Source organism: Mobula birostris, chromosome 18 (assembly GCF_030028105.1).
Source record: "Mobula birostris isolate sMobBir1 chromosome 18, sMobBir1.hap1, whole genome shotgun sequence".
In the NCBI taxonomy this organism is placed as follows: domain Eukaryota; kingdom Metazoa; phylum Chordata; class Chondrichthyes; order Myliobatiformes; family Myliobatidae; genus Mobula; species Mobula birostris.
This window is the reverse complement of record NC_092387.1, coordinates 23,620,942-23,641,103: the sequence shown is the minus strand read 5'-3', so window position 1 is coordinate 23,641,103 and position 20,162 is coordinate 23,620,942. Positions and strand designations below refer to the sequence as shown.

At 42.0% G+C, this 20,162-nt stretch overlaps 1 protein-coding gene across 4 annotated transcripts in view; it reads right to left on the bottom strand.

The window, feature by feature from the left end:
• cd276 (CD276 molecule) overlaps positions 1 to 20,162 on the bottom strand; it is a 459,683-nt gene that overhangs the window by 55,384 nt on the left and 384,137 nt on the right. The window lies entirely within an intron of this gene.

The following is a 20,162-nucleotide window of genomic DNA, read 5'->3' as shown; positions in this document are numbered from 1 at the left end:
CGCTTCTGCTTTGCTCTCCTTGTAACGAGCAATAAACTCAATTTAGTTAATTTCACAAGACGTATTTGTGTCTTGCATTTGGGTCCACCCTTGCTCCCCACCTTGTGACAAAATGACCTGGATGAGGAAGTAGAAGGGTGGGTTAGTATGTTTGCTGATAACACAAAGGTTGGGGGTGTTGTGGATAGTCTGGAGGGTTGTCAGAGGTTACAGCAGGACATTGACAAGATGTAGAACTGGGCTGAGAAGTGGCAGATGGAGCTCAACATAGATAATAAGTGTGAAGTGGCTCATTTTGATCGGTCAAATTTGAAGACAGAATATAATATTGATGGTAAGACTCTCGGCAGTATGATGGTTCAGTGAGATCTTTGGTCCACGTCCATAGGGCACTCAAAGCTGCTGCGTGGGTTAACAATGTTGTTGAGAAGGCGTATGGTGTGTTGGCCTTCATCAGTCGAGGGACTGAGTTCAAGGGCCGTGAGGTATGTTACAGCTATAGAAGACCTTAGTTAGACCCCACTTGGTGTGTTCAGTTCTGGTCACTCCTCTACAGGAAGGATGTGGATGCTATAGAGAGAGTGCAGAGGAGATTTTCAAGGATGTTGCCTGGATTGGAGAGCATGCCTATGAGAATGGGTTGAGTGAACTTGGCCTTTTCTCCTTGGAACGTCAGAGGATGAGAGGTGACCTGATAGAGGTGTATAAGATGATGAGAGGCATTGAAAATGTGGATAGTCAGAAGCTTTTTCCCAGGGCTGAAATGGCTAACATGAGGGGGCATAGTTTTATGGTGTTTGGAAGTAGGTACAGAGGGGATGTCAGGGGTAAGTTTTTCACACAGAGAGTGATGAGTGGATGGAATGCACTGCCAGTGAAGATGGTGGAGGCAGATACAATAAGGTCTTTTAAGAGACTCTTAGATAGGTACCTGGAGCTTAGAAAAATATATGGCTATGCCTTAGTGAATTTCTATGCAGTTTCTAGAGTAGGTTACATGGTTGGCACAACATTGTGGTGCGAAGGCCCTGTAATATGCTGTAGATTTTCTGTATTTCTATGTTCTCTATTTAGAGGGCTGTATGTGAGGATGCTAAGCTGCTTTGTCAGCAGGAGTACTGCTTTGTATGATGTTCTTTAGGGAGGAGATTTTGCCAACAGTCAGCAAAAGTTAGGAGCTAATTTGATCTTGTTCAGTGATAATGCAATAATTAGCTGTAGGCTTTTCCTACAACGGCTATGTGAAGATACTTTTGAACAATACTGCTAGAATTTGGACTGTATTAGATCAATTGCGAGAATGTGCCATGCACCAGCCAGCTGACCCGTACCAAGTGGGATAAATACTTCACTTTTTTTTCTCAGTTTAGCACTTTATTCCTTTCCTCTGTAGTTCCGATGTATTGGGGAGAGGGTAGAACCACATCAGATCGATTGCGAGAACCAAGTGATTGCACAGTGAATCGATTGAGCCTGCTATGTGTAGAGGGCAATCTCTTTTGAGCACGGACTTTCAAATGTGCATGTTTTCATCTCGGAGAAGTTTAGTTCATTGCTCCTGCTCTGTAAGTTGCCCAGCATGTTCTGTAGCTAATATCACTCAATAAAATCATTTAATCTTACTGCTCCGTTGTCAATCTTGCTCTGCGCATATGTAACAGAATTGATTATGTCAGAGCCTTGGCACCTGTGTGCAGGAGTATTCTTCTATCTGTAGCTTGGACGAAGTTCAAGTTGAAGATCAAGTTCAGTTTATTGTCATTCAACCGTACATATGTATACCGCCAAATGAGACAACGCTTCTCTGGACCAAGGTGCACACACATTACAGCACATACAGTATAACTTATACAGTGCATGAAGTGCATTACACAAATAAATTAACAAATATTAAGGTGCATTTAAAACACAAGTTAAAAAGTAAACAGTATAATGCTACTGGTGCTTCATACTTGATCAGCCAAGAATGGTGACAGCAAGTCGAATAGTCTTACAGGTTGAGGGAAGAGGCTGTTTCCCATCCTTACAGTTCTTGTTCTAATGTTACGGTACCTCATGCCCGATGGTAGGGAGTCAAAGAGATTGTTGGACGGATGAGAATGATTACTGACTTTGCATATGCAGTGCTTTAGATAAATATCTCTGTTACATGGAAAAGATGATCTTCTCAGGAGAACTCACAAGCCTTTATAAGGACTTCTGGTCATATGCCTTGCAATACCTGTACCAGATAGTAATGCATTTGGTCAGAACACTCTCGATAGTGCTCCTGTAAAATTGGTTAGAATGGGGGGTGGGAGTAGATAAAGCCTCACTCATACTAATCTCCTCAGGAAGTGGAGATGCTGTTGTGCTATCTTGACCAAAGATATAGTGTTGAGTGACCAGGTGAGACCGCGTGTTATGTGCACTCCCAGAAACGTAGTGCTGTCAACTCTTTTCACGAAGGAGCTGAGTATTTGAATTGAGTAGTGGTCAGCCTGTACTTTCCTAAAGTCCACAATCTTCTCTTTGGTCTGGTTCCCAAGGCACCTAGTTCCCATGGCAACAGCAGCAGGGTAGTCATCACCAGTACTTGAAATTACAGTGGACAGATATGATGAAGGGTTGTAACCTGTTGGCCAGAAAGAACTAGTCTACAAATCAGTGACTTCGAGGATAGTGGAAGCAGACAGACCAATTGTCTTTGTTCTTGCTGTATACTTAGAGATGGAGGCTGCCATTTTATGAAGACATTCTGTTCTCCAATTTGTGAGTCAGTCACTTGGCTTGATCAGTGTTTTAAAGTAGACACAATGATGCCTCAGGTAATCTGCTGGACTGGAGATCATTTTTAAATAAGAAGTTACTTGTGAGATGTTCTTCGGTTGGATATAACATGCAGGTTTTTGACTGTTGGGATCTGTATTTGTTCTGCATGATTCAAGCTATTTGCTGATTGAGAAGAGCCATAAATTACTGTTTGTCTCTTGCTGGAAAGCGGGCAATAAATGGTTGCAGAGCCACTTAGAAAGGTGTTAAAGGTCAGACACATGACCTACAGCTAATAACACTGGAATGCAGCTGGAATGAAGCTTCAAGCGTGCTGGTGATGGTAGCTCTGTAGGAGACCAACTATCACCATATGATATGCCCCAGGGACACATAGAGATTCAAAACGGGACTACAAGGAATATGTGGCCAGCAGCAGAAACTCTTTCTTAACTGATAATATCTTTTCTGTTCTTTGACTGTTCATGGAATGTCAGGAAAACTTAGTAGGTGTGCACACAAGTATTGGATGTGTAAGTTCACGTGTTTTTCTGTTGAGACAACAAAGGTACTTGTCGGTAAATTCAGATCACTCTGTACCTCTCTGGTCATTATTACAAGGGATGATTCTTGTAACAAACTAAAAACATTTAACTCTGTTTCCCTCTCCACAGTTGCTGCCCAACCTGCTGGGTGTTTCTAGCATTTTCAGTTTTTATTTCAGATTTTCAGCATCTGCAGTTTTTTTTAAAAATCTTCACCTCCAGCACTTGGTTTGTCCTTTGGTTCACAGCTGATGTGCACCTCATTTACTGTATCTCATTTCCAAATTCATTCCGAATTTTAAACAAGAAACACAAGAGGACTGCAGGTAATTCAGACGGAGCAACACAAAAAACAATTGAGGAAATCAGTGGATCAGACAGCGACTGTGAATAGAAATGGACAATTGATGTGTTGGGTTAAGACAAAGGGATAACTTCACTCAACTTCACTGCCCCATTATTAAAATATTCCTACAAATAATGGACTCACTGTCAAGGACTCTTTATCTGATGTTCCCTTTATTTATATTTGCATTTGCACAGTTTGTTGTCTTCTGCACTGGTTGAAAATCCTAGTTGGGCAGTCTTCCACTAATTCTGTTATGGTTATTATTCTATAGATTATTGAGTATGTCCATAAGAAAATGAATCTCAGAGTTGTATATGGTGACATACATGTACCTTGAAAATAAAATTACTTTGACTTCGAACTTCAACTGGATTTAAATTATCCCTCACTCTCATAACCTCGCAGATGTGCAAAGCCATTTGATGTAACACCTCAAAAGCTATTTCATCAGTGTCAAACCACTGCCCCCACCTCTAAGACACAAATGGAGGCTCCGTGTTCAATCCTGAAGGAAGTTCCTCACTAGGGGTTACCAGCTTTTCTCAGTTGCCGAAACAATATGATCAAGCCAGTAGCGCATGTGGTAAATTCTAAACTGCAAATGAGCAAAATCGAAACCACCACAGCACAACAGTCAGCCATTTCTCAGTGCAGGTACACCTATCTCAATTGCTAATAAACTTCTTGCAAAACATTAGACACAGCAGTCACCAGAAGACACCAAAATCAATTGGAAGTGTCAGGTCAAGAAAAGCATAATCAAATGCCCCCAGCTGACAGCATCAATCCTACATCATTGACTCAATGTGACACCATTTTGCAAGGAATTAAGCAATCATTGCAAATCTGTTAATACGCCAACCTTGTCTAAGACAAGGTGTCGAGGGAGGATTGTTATAGGGCAAAGGGCAACATGCAAGAGAAGTTCAAATATTCATATATGTGCAGCCATATCAAGCACTGGTGTTTTGGCACACATCCCAGTGATTGGGCAAAATAACAGTCCACGCCTTATCACATTCCTTGATGGGCTTTACAGACAATTCTTAGCATTCAAGGAGGAACAGGATGCCAAGATCAATGACCCACACTATGTCATCATATAGGACAACGTATCTTTCCACCACGCATCTGCAGTGACAGATCGGTTTTATGCTCATCCATACGTGTCCATGGAATTCCTTCCACCATACTTCTCATTCCTCAACCCTATTGAGGAATTTTTCTCCCCTCCTGGAGATGAAAGGTCCATGACAAGCATCCTTATGACCAAAGGTCACTGATGAACACTATGACTGAAGCTTGTCTGATAATCACTGCGTCAGACTGCCAGGGCTGGATCAGGCATTCCAGCAGGTAATTCCCCTGCTGCATCGCTAGGGAGCACAGTCCATGTGATGTTGATGAAAAAGTGGCCCAACATTAGGGACAGAATAGATCAAAGATGTACTGTACATTAGTTATCAGAGATATATGTGAAGTGTGAGCAATTTTGTCTTTGCTTTCCATGTAACAAAAGATAGTAAATTGCCGAATGTGTTCTTGCATCTCATTCTGTTGGTCCTTCAATGTTCCTACTCATGATTGGAGTAGTAATCATTATATTTATAATAATGGACAAATGTACTGATCTCTGGCATTAGACACAGTCAGGAGCAAGTATCACAATGTATAATTTACTAAAATATTCATGTTATGCCTCAGTGATAAGGATGATCAGTGTTTCGCTGGCGACTATGCAGTAATTGCTGGTACACTCTGATCCTCCACACGGCTAAAAGTCTTACCATTAATACTATATTCTGCCATCATATTTGACCTACCAAAATGAACCACTTCACACTTAGCTGGGTTGAACTCCATCTGCCACTTCTCAGCCCAGTTTTGCAACCTTCAGATGTCCCGCCGTAACCTCTAACAGCCCTCCACACTATCCACAACACCCCCAACCTTTGTGTCATCAGCAAATTTACTAACCCATCCCTCCACTTCCTTATCCAGGTCATTTATAAAAATCACGAAGATCTATGACCAAAACCAAATATCCGCTCCATTGTATTGAATTTAACTCTTCCAGTATCACAAATATTGGAAGAGTGTGAGAAAGGGGTATGGAGGATGCAAGAGGGGGAGAGGGAGAGAGGGGGTATGAGGAGGGGACAGGAGGAGAGGGAGATGGGGAGGGGAGAGAGAGAGAGAAAAAAAAGAGAGAAAGCGAGAGAGAGAGAGAGAGAGAGAGAGAGAGAGAGAGGTTTGTTTAGAGTTGTCACCATCTGTTAACAGATGTCTCAAGTCATGTAGAAGTTGTGTATCCAGACAGCTAGGTCACAACATCAGTGGTCGACTCTGACCAACAAAGGCCTCAGAGATTCTCGCACCACTCACCAACACAAGGGGTCATTTACTGTGGCCAACTAACACACCAGAACATCTTGGGAATGTGGGAGGAAACCAGAGGAGTCCATGCAGAGACAGCAGCAGAGGTCAGTATTGAACCAGGATCATTGCATGTAGATGCTCAACCAGATGTGTCACCAAACACCCTCCACACCACTCGTCCAAACCCGCTGCTAAACAAAATGACAATGTGGACAGGAGAAAGTAGTGATGCATCACTGTGGAGTCTCACCAGGTTCTCAATGTAGAAGCGTTCAGATTATAAATTGAGGCCACACTCTTCACTGCTGCTGCTTATTACTGGGATGCCAGGCTATGCCTGATCCCAATTCAATCCAGTTAACCATGGAGTTGGCATATAATTTCTTCACAGTTCGTGTGTCTTCTCCTCATTTATAGACCATTGAAAATGAAAGGAGCAAACAGTAAATAGGAAGGATATTATAAGCTTTAATTTAATCTTTGGGTTTTAAAAGCATATCAATAAAAATTATACTGACTTACACGCTCACTCTGGAGTTCAAAGACTTCTATTAACTGGAAACTGAATTTCAATTCTGCTCTGAAGCTTTTGAAAGGTTTTAAGTCAGACTTTTCCAGTTAACATAATGAGGAAAAGATGCAAATAAATAAACGGGTTCAAACTCACTACTGATAACTTGGCAGTGAAAATGTATTTGTCACTTGATGTTTGCAAACTGACTCATCCAACTGTCACAATTTCTTCAAAAGATTCGATTGTATAAAAATGCATGTAATTGTGAATGGTCAGAAAGGATTATTCAGTCACATCTTATTGGTACAGTGACTCTCGATCAACTGGAAGGGCAATTGCATCCTCTGGTGAACATCTAGATAATTCAAGAGCTCTTCAATGCAAGCTGGATGCCAACTCCAAATTTCTCCCAGGCCACTTCCTGAAGCTGAACCAGACTGATCATAATGTTGGTGATAAATGCGACACTAAGCTGAACTTCAAGTTACATATCCCACACCTAATGTTTCCAATAAAGTAGGGTAAGACCATAAGACCACAAGACATAGGCAGAGAATTAGGCAGTTCAGCCCATCAAGCCTGCTGCACCATTCTATCATGCCTGATTTACTATCGCTCTCAAATCCCATTCTCCTGCCTTCTCTCTGTAACCTTTGACAGCCTGACTAATCAGAACTTAAACCTATCACTTTAAATATATTCAATGACTTGGCCTCCACACTTTTCTGTGGCAATAAAGTCCAGGGATTCACTACAGTCTAGCTAAGGAAATTCCTCCTCATCTTTGTTCGAAATGGGCATCTCCTTATTTTGAGGCTGTGCTCTCTGGTCCTAGACTCACTCATGACAGTAAACATTCTCTCCACATCTAGGCCTTTCAGTATTTGGTAGGTTTCAGGGAGATTCTCCCTTATTCTTCTAAATTCCAGCAAATACAGGCCCAGAGCCATCAAACGCTCAATTTTTGTTAACTCTTTCATTCCCGCAATCAGTCTTGTGAACCTCCAATGGATCCTCTCCAATGCCAGCATATCTTTTCTTAGATATGGGATCAAAAACTGCTGACACTACTCCCAGTGTGGTCAGACCAAGGCGTTATATAGCCTCACCATAACATCCTTGCCCTTATATTCTAATCCTCTCAAAATGAATGCAAAAATTGTGTTTCCATTCCTTACTACCGACTCAACCTACAAGTTAACCTTTAGTGAATCCCACACAAAGACTCCCAAGTTCCTTTGCACCTCTGATTTTTGAATTTTCTCGCCTTTACTCTTTTTGCAAAAGTGCATGACCACATACTTCCCTACACTATAATCCATCTGCCACTTTTTTTGCCTTTTCTCCCAATCTAAATCCTTCTGCAGACTCCCTGCTTCCTCAATACCACCTCTCCCTCCATTTATCTACCTCACCAAATTTGGCCACAAAGCTATCAGTTCCATCATCCAAATCATTGACATATAACAAAATTTTTGTGGGACGATGGCACCAGTGAATAACGTGACCAACAGCGACATCCTGTTGACAGATCACGAAACTACTCTTTTAACTTCTCTTATTTCTTTTCTTTTCAAATATGATTCTTCTACTAAGCTGTGAGTGATTGGAAACTGTGATTTAGATTTTGATAGTGTGTTTTGCGGCCGATTGAGCAATCTAGCGCTCTACTGTCTCTGCGGGAGTTCACTGAGGTTTGGAGCGGAGTGCACGGCCTGGAGGCATTGAGGCAGGGAGTGAGCCCATGATCAACTCTATTGCTTCTCTCTGAATGAGGCATCAAGGGTGCGAGCCCGTGATCACCTCCATTGTTTCCCTCCGATTGGGGCAGCAAGCAAGGCTGAAGTCAATGCGGACAAGAGTGGAGTATAGGTGGGTTTTTGTTGCCATCCGCCTGCATTTGACCAGTCTTCCTCTCTTTCTATCTAGCTGCCGTCAGAGGAAGGTGCAAGAGTCTTGGGATCCATGTTGTCAGAAAATGGAGAAACCATCGCAAATCCCTCGTAACTCCTGATCTTTGGTCTCAGGATCTGAAGATGACATGCAGGCTGCCTTCAGGTGGGTGAATCCAAGGAAAGCATCCAGTTCGAAAGTACTGGCCAAGAACTAAAGACCAGTGTTGACCAACTCGATGGTGCGTTCATGGATATCTTCAAGCTCTTGCTTCAGCAGAGTGTGGTTCCCATCTTCTTCAAGTGGGCTTCAATCATACCAGTGCCCACGAACATCATGGTGACCTGCCTCAATGACAATCACCCAGTTGCACTTACATCCAGAGTGATGACGTGTTTTGAGAGGATAATGATGAAGCATATCAGCTCCTCTCTGTGTGGCGACTTGGATCCGCTCCAATTTGCCCACTGAAGCAACAGGTCTACAGCAGATGCCATCGCATTGGCTCTTCATGGAACCCTGGAACATCTGGACAGCAAAGGTGCATACATCAGGATGCTCTTTATCAATTACAGCTCAGCATTTTCCCCTCAAAGCTAATCAGTAAACTTCAAGACCCGGGCTTCAACACCTTCTTGTGCAATTGGATCCTGGATTTCCTTACTTCCAGACCCCAGTCAGTTCAGATTGGCAAAAACATCTCCTCCATGATCTCCACCGGCACAGGTGCAGCACGGGGCTGCGGTGCTGGGCTCTGCTCTACTCACTTTACACCTATGGCTAAATACAGCTCCGACACCATATTCAAGTTTGCTGATGATAGCACTGTTGTGGGCTGTATCAAAGGTGGTGACACAGCAGCATAAATAAGGGAGATTGAAAACTTGGCTAAGTGGTATCATAACAACAAACTCTCCCTCAATGTCAGCAAGACCAAGGAGCTGATAGAAGATTTCAGGGGAGGGAAACCAGAGGTCCATGAGCCAGCCTTCATAGAAGGATCAGAGGTGGAGAGTGTCAGTAACTTTAAATTCCTGGGTGTCACTATCTCAGAAGACCTGTCCTGGACCCATCATATACTGTAAATGTAATCGCAAAGAAAGCACGACATCAACTCTACTTCTTCAGGAGTCTGCGGAGACTCAGCATGACATATAAAACTTTGACAAACTTCTATAAATGTGTCGTGGAAAGTGTATTGACTGGCTGCATCATGGCCCAGTATGGGAACAATGCCTTTGAATGGAAAATTCCACAAAAGGTAGTGGATTCGGCCCACTACATCATCGGTAAAGCCCTCCCACCCATTGAGCACATCTACATGAAATGCTGTCATAGGAAAGCAGCATCCATCATCAAAGATCCTCACCACCCAGGCCATGCACTTTTCTCGCTGCTGCCCATCAGGTTAAGGTACAAGTGCCTCAGGACTCACATGACCAGGTTCAGGAACAGTTACAACCATCAGGCCTTTGAACAAAAGGGCATACTCACCTACTGAGATGCTCCCACAACCAATGGTCTCAACTTAAGGACACTTTATCTTGTTATTTCATGCATAAGAACATAAGAAACAGAAGCAGGAGTAGGCCATCTGGCCCGTTGATCCTACTCTGCCATTCAATAAGATCGTGGCTGATCTAGCCATGGACTCATCTCCACGTACTTGCCTTTGCTCCATAACCCTTTGTTCCCCTGCTATGCAAAAATCTATCCAACCTTGTTTTAAAAATATTTACTGAGGTAGCCTCCATTGCTTCATTGGACAGAGAATTCTACAGATTCACCACTCTTTGAGAAAAGAAGTTAACATAGAATAGTACAGCATAGTACAGCCCCTTCAGCCCACAATGTTCCTCCTCACCTTCATCCTAAATCTACTCCCCTGAATCTTGAGGCTATGTCCCCTAGTTTTATTCTCACCTACAAGTGGAAACAACTTTCCTGCCTCCATCTTATCTATCTCTTTCATTATTATGTTTCTATAAGACCTCCTCTCATTCTTCTGAATTCCAGTGAGAACAGTCCCAGACAACTCAATCTCTCCTCTTAGCCTCACCCCCTCATCTCTGGAATCAACCTGGTGAACCTCCTCTGCACTGCCTCCAAAGCCAGTTTATCATTCTTCAAGGAAGGAGACCAGAACTGCACACAGTACTCCAGGTGCGGCTTCATCGGTACCCTGTACAGTTGCAGCATAACCTCCCTGCTCTTAAATTCAATCCCTCTAGCAATGAAGCCCAACAGTCCCTTTGCCTTCTTGATAGCCTGCTGTACCTGCAAATCAACCTTTTGTGATTCATGCACAAGCACTCCCAAGGTCTTCTGCACAGCGGCGTGCTGCAATCTTTTACCATTTAAATAATAATCTGCTCTTTCATTACAGATATACTGTATAGAGAGTAAAAGAGAATGGATAAGTAAAAGACTGCTGGAAAATGACGCTGGAGGGGTAGCAATTTTGGACAAAGAAATGCCAACAAATATAATAAGTATTATATTATTATAATATTACTGCTCTTGTTATTTATATATATTTGCCTTTGCACAGTTTGTTGCCTTCTATGCTCTACTTGATCTTTCATTGATCGTATTATAGTTACTATTCTATAGATTTGCTGAGTATACCCACAGGAAAAAGAATCTCAAGAGCTGTACATGGAGACATATACTGTATCTACTCTGATAATAAAATTTACTTTGAAATTTAGGATTGATCGGCAAGGCTGTGGACTCATTTTGGGGGATGTTCTGGCTCGCGTTTCATGTGTTCCTGGATTCTGGTTACTCTTCTGTTTTTGAGCAGTTTGATCAGGGCCATCAATGTGGACTGGGGCACTCTGGCAAAGAATGGGCCTGTGGCCTTCAGTATACAGGGTGATGCCAAACTGAACCGAACTGAATATTACTGATTTGATGTTTGACATTCTATATGTTGTTCACCCGCTTTTTGCCATTTGCGCTATTTTTTTCCCGCAAGTTGGGTGCTTGACGTTTTCTTGACTGGGTTCCATGGTGATTCATGGCTGCCTGTGAGAGGATGAATCTCAGTTGTATACATACTTTGATAATAAATGTACTTTGAATCTTTGAAAAGAAACGGTCTCAACACCAACCCTCTGTGGAACATCACCAGACACCAGCAGCTAACCAGAAAAGGCCCCCTTTACTCTCACTCCTTCCAATCAGCCAATCTTCTATCCATGCCTCCATCTTTCCTGTAATACCATGCACTCTTATCTTGCTAAGCAGCCTCATGTGCAGCACCTTGTCAAAGGCCTTCTAAAAATCCAAGTGAACAACATCACCCTGCCCGTTGTTCCCTCAGAAGGTTCCAACAGATTGCGAGGCAAGATTTCCCCTCAAGGAAACAATGCTGACTTTGGCCTATCTTATCATGTGCCTCCAAGTACCCCGAAACCTCATCCTTAATAAAGAACTCCAACATCTTCCCAGTACTGAAGTTAGGCTAACTGGCCTATGATTTCCTTTCTTCGGCCTCCCTCCCTTCCTAAAGAGTGGACTGACATTTGCAGTTATCCAGTCCTCCAGAACAATTTCAGAATCTAGTGTATCTTGAAAGATCATTACCAATGTCTCCACAATCTCTTCAGCTGCCTTTTTCAGAACCCTGAGGTGCAGTCCGTCTGGTCCAAGTGATCTACCTACCCTCAAACCTTTCTGTTTCCCATACACCTTCTCGTTATTAACAGCAACTACACTCACTTCTGCCCTGTGACACTCACGAATTTCTGGCATTCTGTTTGTGTCTTCCACAATGAAGACTGATGCATGATACAAAATACTTACTATATTTGTCCAACATTTCTTTGTCCTGATTTACTACCCCTCTAGTGTCATTTTCTACCAGTCCAATATCTACTCTTGCCTCTCTTTTATTCTTTATACAGAATATCTGTAAAAAATTTTTGGTATCCTCTTTTGTTTCATTCTCTAGTTTTCCTTCATATTTCATCTTGTTTCCCTTATGACTTACTTAGTGACCTTCTGTTTGTTTTTAAAAACTTCCCAATCTTCAAACTTCCCAGTGAATTTTGCAATACTTCATGCACTCTCTTTACCTTTTATGCTGTCGTTGACTTTTCTTGTTGGCCACATTTGCCTCATCCTCCCTTTAGAATACTTCATCTTTGGGACGCATCTATCCTGTGCCTTCTGAATTCCTACCCAAAACACCAGCCTTGTTGCTATGCCATCATCCCTACCAGTGTCCCTTCCAATTAATGTTGGCCAGCTCTGCTCTCATGCCTCTGCATTTTCCTTTACTCAACTGTAATTCTGATACACCTGACTTTACCTTCCTCTCAAACTGCAGGGAGAATTCTATCATATTCTGTTCACTGCCTCCTGAAGGTTGCTTTACCATAAGTGCCTAATCAAATCTAGTTCATTATACAACATCTAATCCAGAATTTTCTTTTCCTCCATGGGCTGAAGCATAAGCTGCTCTAGAAGACATTCTACAAATTCCCCCTCTTGGGATCCAGCACCAACCTTAATTTCCCAATCTACCTGCATGATCCCCCATGACGATTGTAACATTGCCTTTTTTACATGGGCTTTCTGTCTCCTGTTGTAATTTCTATCCTGTATCCTGCGTACCTTTCAATATATAATTCCCATCAAGATCTTTTTACCCTTGCAGTTTTTCAACTCTACCCATGAGGATTCTATATCTTCTGATCCTAGATAACCTCTTTCTCAGAATTTCTCAGATTTCATTATTTATCAACAGAGCCACACCACTCCCTCTGCCCACCTACCTGTCCTTTCGATACAATATGTATCCTTGGATATTAAGCTTCCGACTATGATCTTCTTTTCAACCATGACTCATTGCTACTTATAACATCATACCTGCCAAACTCTAACTGGTTTGAGATCATCTACCTTATTCTGTATGCTGCATGCATTCAAATATACTGTATTCATCAACCTTTATGATTTTGCCCTCTTGTTACACTTCAACTCATCCAACTAACTGCAATTTTGCCCTGTCATCTGCCTGTCCTTCCTCACAGTTTCAGTACACACTGCATCTACTTGCATACCAACTGTCCCATCTTCAGCCCAATCACTCCAGTCCCACCCCCCTGTGGAATTAGTTTATTGCTTTCCCAACACCTCCAGCTAACCTGGATATTGTCCTTCTTGGGTCCAGGTGTAACCTGTTCTTTTTGAACAGATCATACTTTCCCCAATGATCCTAAAATCTGAAATACTACCCCCTGCACTAATTCCTCAGCCATGCATTCATTTGCCAAATTATCTTATTCTTACCCTTAGAGGTGCATAGCACAGACAACAATCAGGTGATTACAACCCTAGAGGTCCTGCTTTTCACTGTTCTACCTAATTCCCTATATTCTCACTTCAGGACCTACTCCCATTTCCTATCTAGGTTGTTGGAGCCAATGTGTACCACAAATACTTGCTACTCAACCTCCCCCTTTAGAATGCTGTGGACCTGATCTGAGACATCCCTGACCCTGGCACCTAGGAGGCAATATACCATCTAGGTGGCTTTTTCACATCCACAGAATCTCCTCCCTGTTCCTTAAGCTATAGAATCCCCTTTAATTAGTGCCTCCTCTTCTCCCCGCTTCCCTTCTGAGCCACAGAGTTAGAGTCGGTGCCAGAGCCCTGGTCACTGTGGCTTTCCCCTGGTAGGAAGATGATTCAACTCTGGTCCCGCCTCAGTGCATTTGCTTTTATCCCTGACTGTATCACCTCTCATTCTGGACAATTGCCTTGGTTCTATCCTCCAGGAACCTAAAGTTATATAAGGTTCATTTCCATCCCACCTTTATACTTTCCAACTTACAGTGACTCCTGTCGAATACACACAGTCTTTTTCCATGGAATTGGGAAATCAAAAACTAGAGGGTATAGGTTTAAGGTGAGAGGGGAGAGGTTGAACAGGAATCAGAGAGGCATCTTCTTCACACAGCAGATGGTCAGTATATGGAATAAGCTTCCAGAGAAGTGGCTGAGGCCAGAGCATTAACAACATATAAATGCACTTGGACAGGAAAGGTATTGGATTTGCACACTAGTGTGCTTCCATGGGTGTGTTCATCTGGAAGTTTTGCAGAGGCAGGAAGCCCAACTTTGTGCCTGGCCACAGAATACCCTGGATGGAGATCACCGAATAAGTTGCAGATATTTCAGCTGATTTCCCACAAAAGACGACATTCAAAGCATGGCATTTTATCCTTTGCAGGACCACTGAGGCAACAAAAGATGTTGTTGAAGAAGGTATAGCATTTCACTGTAACTTTAATACAGTGCTGTAGAAGATGACCAGTACCCTGGTATATACCTTGAGTCCATTTCCATGAGCAAATACACACCTGTGGGGCAGGATCATGCTCCAAGCAGCTACTATTTTACAGTGTGAATTACATACCAACAATCTAAGTGGGTGCTGGCACTACAGGATGTTGCACACTCACATGGTGCACACTCCACATACTGATATGGTGCATACTCACACACTCACTTGGTGCACATTCACACATTTTCATGGTGCACACTCACATTCTGCACACCCACACACTCATAAGGTGCATACTCACATTGTGCACACTGTACACTTCGATGTACATGGGACAAATAAACTACTCTTTGCACACTCGCACAATGCACATTCACTTTCAGGGACTCTACAACTCCTTTTCTCGGTGTTATTTGTTTATTTACTTATTTACTATTGTAATTGCAGTTTGTCCTCTTTTGCACACTGGTTGTTTGTTAGTCTTTGGATATGTGCCGTTTTTCATTGCTTCTATTGTATTTTGTTTTACTGTGAATGCCCGCAAGAAAATTAATCTCAGTGTAGTATATGGTGACATATGTACCTTGATAATAAATCTTCTTTGAACTTTGAGAGAGAGAGATGAGCTGGACTGTTGGCGCTAAATACACAGAGAATTTTTCATGTCAAGTCTTTCCCAGGTCAAGAACAGCTAGTGGGAGTGACGCGTAAGGAGAGATGAATGGCCTCCTACCTTGATCCTTTCAATGTGTTTACACCTAATGGATATTGTTGGGAAGAGTAGTCACTTTTACAATGTAGAAGGGGTCTCCTCCCCTCATTACCAGCCAATGAGGGAAGAAGGTGGTTATTTAAGGCACCCGATGGATGAATAATGTAGCAGAGCTCTGAGAGCCATTAATTTTCAGGGTAGGTTATGTTGATCAGGTGAAATGTTCTGCAGTTTGCAGAGCCTCTCGTAGTGGCAGAACTCTTTGTATCTGGGAAGTTCAGTTGCATTCCAATAACAAATGTGTTTAACTTAAAACTTAGTCTGAACATTCACTGCATCTAGCAATTTTGTTTCTAGGCATTCAATCATCAATGGCATTTGTTGAAAGCTTAGAGCTTTCACCTTGTGCTTTGACAGGTCCATTATGGTGCTGGATACCAAGTCACTTCCATGAAGGCCAGGAGTAAAGATTTACATTTTTCTAGCACCTCTTGCATCCCTTTCAGGGCATCCCCAAACATTTTACAGCCAATGAAGTACTCTGCAGTCATTGCCAGAATGTACTATGCACAGAAAATAATATGTTGTCCCAAAATATGGTGTTCCCGAGACAAAGTGAAACTGATGATGCACTTGCCCTGTTTGCCTTTGGCTTAATGCAGATCAAAAATTATCCACAGAGGGAACTGATAGATTTTGCATTGTTTGTCTAACCCTCTGCAGCGTTGTCACTTGTTAACCAGCATGAGTCATTAAACAGCTGTGACCTTTGGAGACAACTACTGTCAGCTTTCCTTTAACAAGAGGCTTACATTTTCATCTTCAGAACTGCGTATTAGCTCCCAAGATTCTACATAACAACATTTGGCAGAGAAGATAAATGTTTAATGAGAAACACTAGTAAGAGGCAATGATCAATTGAGGATTACAGTTTTATGACAAGCACCAAGCATGCCTTTCTCCAGTAATCTACTCCGTCAATCTTGAATAAAGCATTGTATTTTAAATCCAGAAAGTCAGGATGCTGAAAATAAATGATAAAATCCCAGATTTTGTATGTCCATTTATCTTGTCTATATTTTCTTCGTGGATAACTTTATTATTTATTTTAATGCTGGCACAGTAGTGTAGTGGTTAGCACAATGCTTTACAGTACCAGAGACCTGGGTCCAATTCCCTCCGCTATATGTAAGGAGTTTGTACATTTTCCCCATGACCGCATGAGATTCCTCCGGTGCTCTTGTTTCCTCCCCCAATTCCTCCTACGTTTCGCTTGGTAGGCTAATTGGTCATTATAAATTGTCCCATGATTAGCCTAGGGTTAAATCAGGAGGAGGGGTGGTTTCTGGCAGTGCAGCTCTAAGGGCCGAAGGGCCCGTTCCGAGTTGTATCTGAATAAATAACAAAGTAATGTGCCAAATTCGAGTCCCCCCTTGGCAGCTTCTGGAGTAAGGCGCTTTTCTCACAGCTCCATCTTTTACAACTCACTTTCCACTTTGCTTAAAGTTTGAAGATTTATTACTTTTGCTGAAGGATTTACAATTTAATTACGATGGCTGATACTGGATCTGGAATTGAATTAAAGGGTGGCAAAACTCTTCCCGAAGCTGAACAAACAAAGAAATCAGAGGAAGTCTCCACTTCAGAAAGAATGCTCTCTTTAATAGAAGCCATAGATGCTAAGATTGGTATGGTAGACACCAAAATCGATAAGCTGACGAACGCTAATGCAAAGCTTCAAAAAACTATTTTCGCTGTTCAGGAATCTTTGAGGAATCTGGAAGATCAATATCAGATGCTTAAACAGAGCACTCATAGAATGGAAAGTGAACAGGAGTCAATGAGTCAAACTATTAAAGAACAAGAACTGAAGTTATCTTCTATGGAAAAGAAAATTAATGAGGTTACTTCGGAGTTATTAAGAATTAAGAAGAAAATGATCGTTCTGGAAAGCAGAAGTTGCAGGATGAATTTACGCATACTGGGTTTGCCTGGAAATACGGAAACCGGTGAGCCACTAAAGTTCTTTTTGAACATGTTATATTCACTTTTCAGTGGGATTCTTGAAGCCTGTCCGCTACTGGACAGAGCTCACCAAATTCGACGTCCCAAGCCTTCAACTGAAATGAAACCTCATCCTATTATAGTATGTCTGCATTACTTTACAACCAAAGAAGCTATTCTTTGAGATGCAAGGAAAAAGGATAAGCTAATTTATGATGGAGCAAAGATTCATATAGTTGAAGAATTTACCCCAGAGATTTATGCTGAACGAATTAAATGCCGGCAAATCATAGCTGAACTTTATAAGATTAACTGTCGTCCCTCTTCGCGTTATCCGGCTCGTCTGATAATTACTCCACCTAATTCTCGTTCAAAACGGATTGACTCCTCAGAAGATGGTTGGAAATTTATAAAGTCTATTTCGTAAGCAATTTGAATAGTTAGTCCTTAGCTGGGAGCTGCTTGTAGCGGCTTTGATGAAAGTCTGTTCCATGTTTTATGAGTGCCCAGACATGGACTTGTTTGATTTACTCAGATCCGTTGTTGATTGCTTTAATAGTTAATATAGTTTTGGACTTAATAATGTGCCAAATTCAGCTGGTTTTCTAGTAGTTACATCATTTGACTTGACACTTCCTTTACTTTGAAAATGACAGTCACTTTCTGTGGTCACACTCAACACTGAAAATATTTCCAAAGAAAACTGCTAATTATTTCTCCAGTGAGATTGAGAGTTAATTCTTTAACAATGAATGAAATTAACATTTAGAATGCTGTCAATACTCAGGAGCTGGAGAAATCATCTCACATTACAATTATTTTCTTAAAGTTAGGGGACAACTAAAAGCAAATTGATGAAATCAATTCAATAAACGTTTCAGCACGGCAATGTTGGGTGTGTGATCAACAGCTTGGAGAGGATGTCAATAGCTGTGCATAGTAACAACTGGGGAAGAAGACTGGGTAGACCAGAACTAGGGGGTCACTGTTTAAAAATCACAGTCAAGTCATTTGGGAATGAAACAAGAGGACTCCACAAACTGTGGTAAAAATTAGAACTCTGTAAATGGCAACCAATGATAGATCAATCATTAGTTGGAAATCTCCAACCTAATAGGTTATGAACATATCAATCAATAGTAAGCCCTCAGAACTACTCTACCAATTAATAAAATCATGGCTGATCTAACTGCAAACATCTCCAAATTCCCTCTTGGTCTCAGTAACCTATTACCCAATGGCTTATTGAGAATGCATCCATCTCTATCTTACAAACCTCCAATGACTCTACTTCTACCATCTCCCAAATCACAATGCAGCCAGCGAAGTAGATCTTTTGAACTGTATGAAGGGGAACAACTGATTGATGGAGATTGGCATTTGGGAAGTTTAACAATGGTGGCAGCCCCAGTACAGGAATGAACTAACACAAGGAAAATGATTCAGTTTTGAGACCATTCTAATGACTTTAATGTCAGACAACACTAATGTCCTTATCAAACTGTACTGCAAATGATAAACAGTAACATGGGTGAGGTGCCTCCAAGACTTACACATAGTGCATCATCATGTCTTTAGCAGATGCTAGAAGAGTGGAGATATGTCACTACTGAAGGAGGTATAATGCACTCCTTCCCTCCGCTAGTCTACAGGTCACACCTGGGCGAGGTGTAGCACCTGTGTAGCCCCCCAATCACGGTCATGTGACACCATGAGAGCAGGTGGTGGATGGTCGTATGAGCAGCTGGTGCATATCACAAGTCCTTGTTATGCAACCACTGACACCAGGCAGACAATCTCTGAAGAGTATGGATAATGGCTGGGGTCACCCATCTTGCCCAGAAGAAGGCAATGGCAAACCACTTCTGTAGAAAAATCTGCCAAGAACAATCATGGACATGGAAAGACCATGGTCGCCCCTGTCATATGACATGACACATAACAAACAAACGAACGCAGCTCACTTTCTCTGCACTAATCGTGTAATAAATTTCTTAATTCAGCTATGTGTTTCATGCGCTTTGCAAAATTCCAAGGCTGGCAAAGTGATGCAGCTAACGGAGCTGCTGTCAGACTGTGCCAGCAACCTGAGTTCAGTCCTTGCCTCGAGCTCTGTGTGTGTGTGCTTGCACCTTGGTGTTGGTATTGAATTTGCTTTATTATTGTCACATGCACTGAGGCACAGTGAAAAGCTTGCCCTGATACTGTTCATACAGATCAGATCATTACACATTGCACTGAGGTAGAACAAGGTTAAACAATATCAACACAGAATAAAGTGCAACAGCTACAGAGAAAGTACACTATGCGCAAACAGTATAGTACAATATCATAATGAGGTAAATTGCCCCAAGAGAGTGGTAGAATTTTTTGGGGGGGGGGGTTGATGGGAGAGTGGAGAGAATAAAATGGGATTAGCGTAGGATTGGGTGCTCGCTGGTCATTGTGGACTTGAGTTGAAGATCCCATTTCCCTACTGTATAATTTTGTGACTGTACAGGTGTGCTGGAGTATGCCTCTGTGAAATGAAGCTCAGGCAATGATACTGCTGTTACAGTACGTGCTAACAGAGTCAGAGTCATATAGTACTACAACATAACAACAGCCTCTTCTGTCCACGTTGTCCATGGCAGCCTGGTCTTCTGCCTATTCTCATCTACTTGTACCATTGCCCTCCATACCCCTCTCATACATTACATATTCAAACTTCCCTTAAA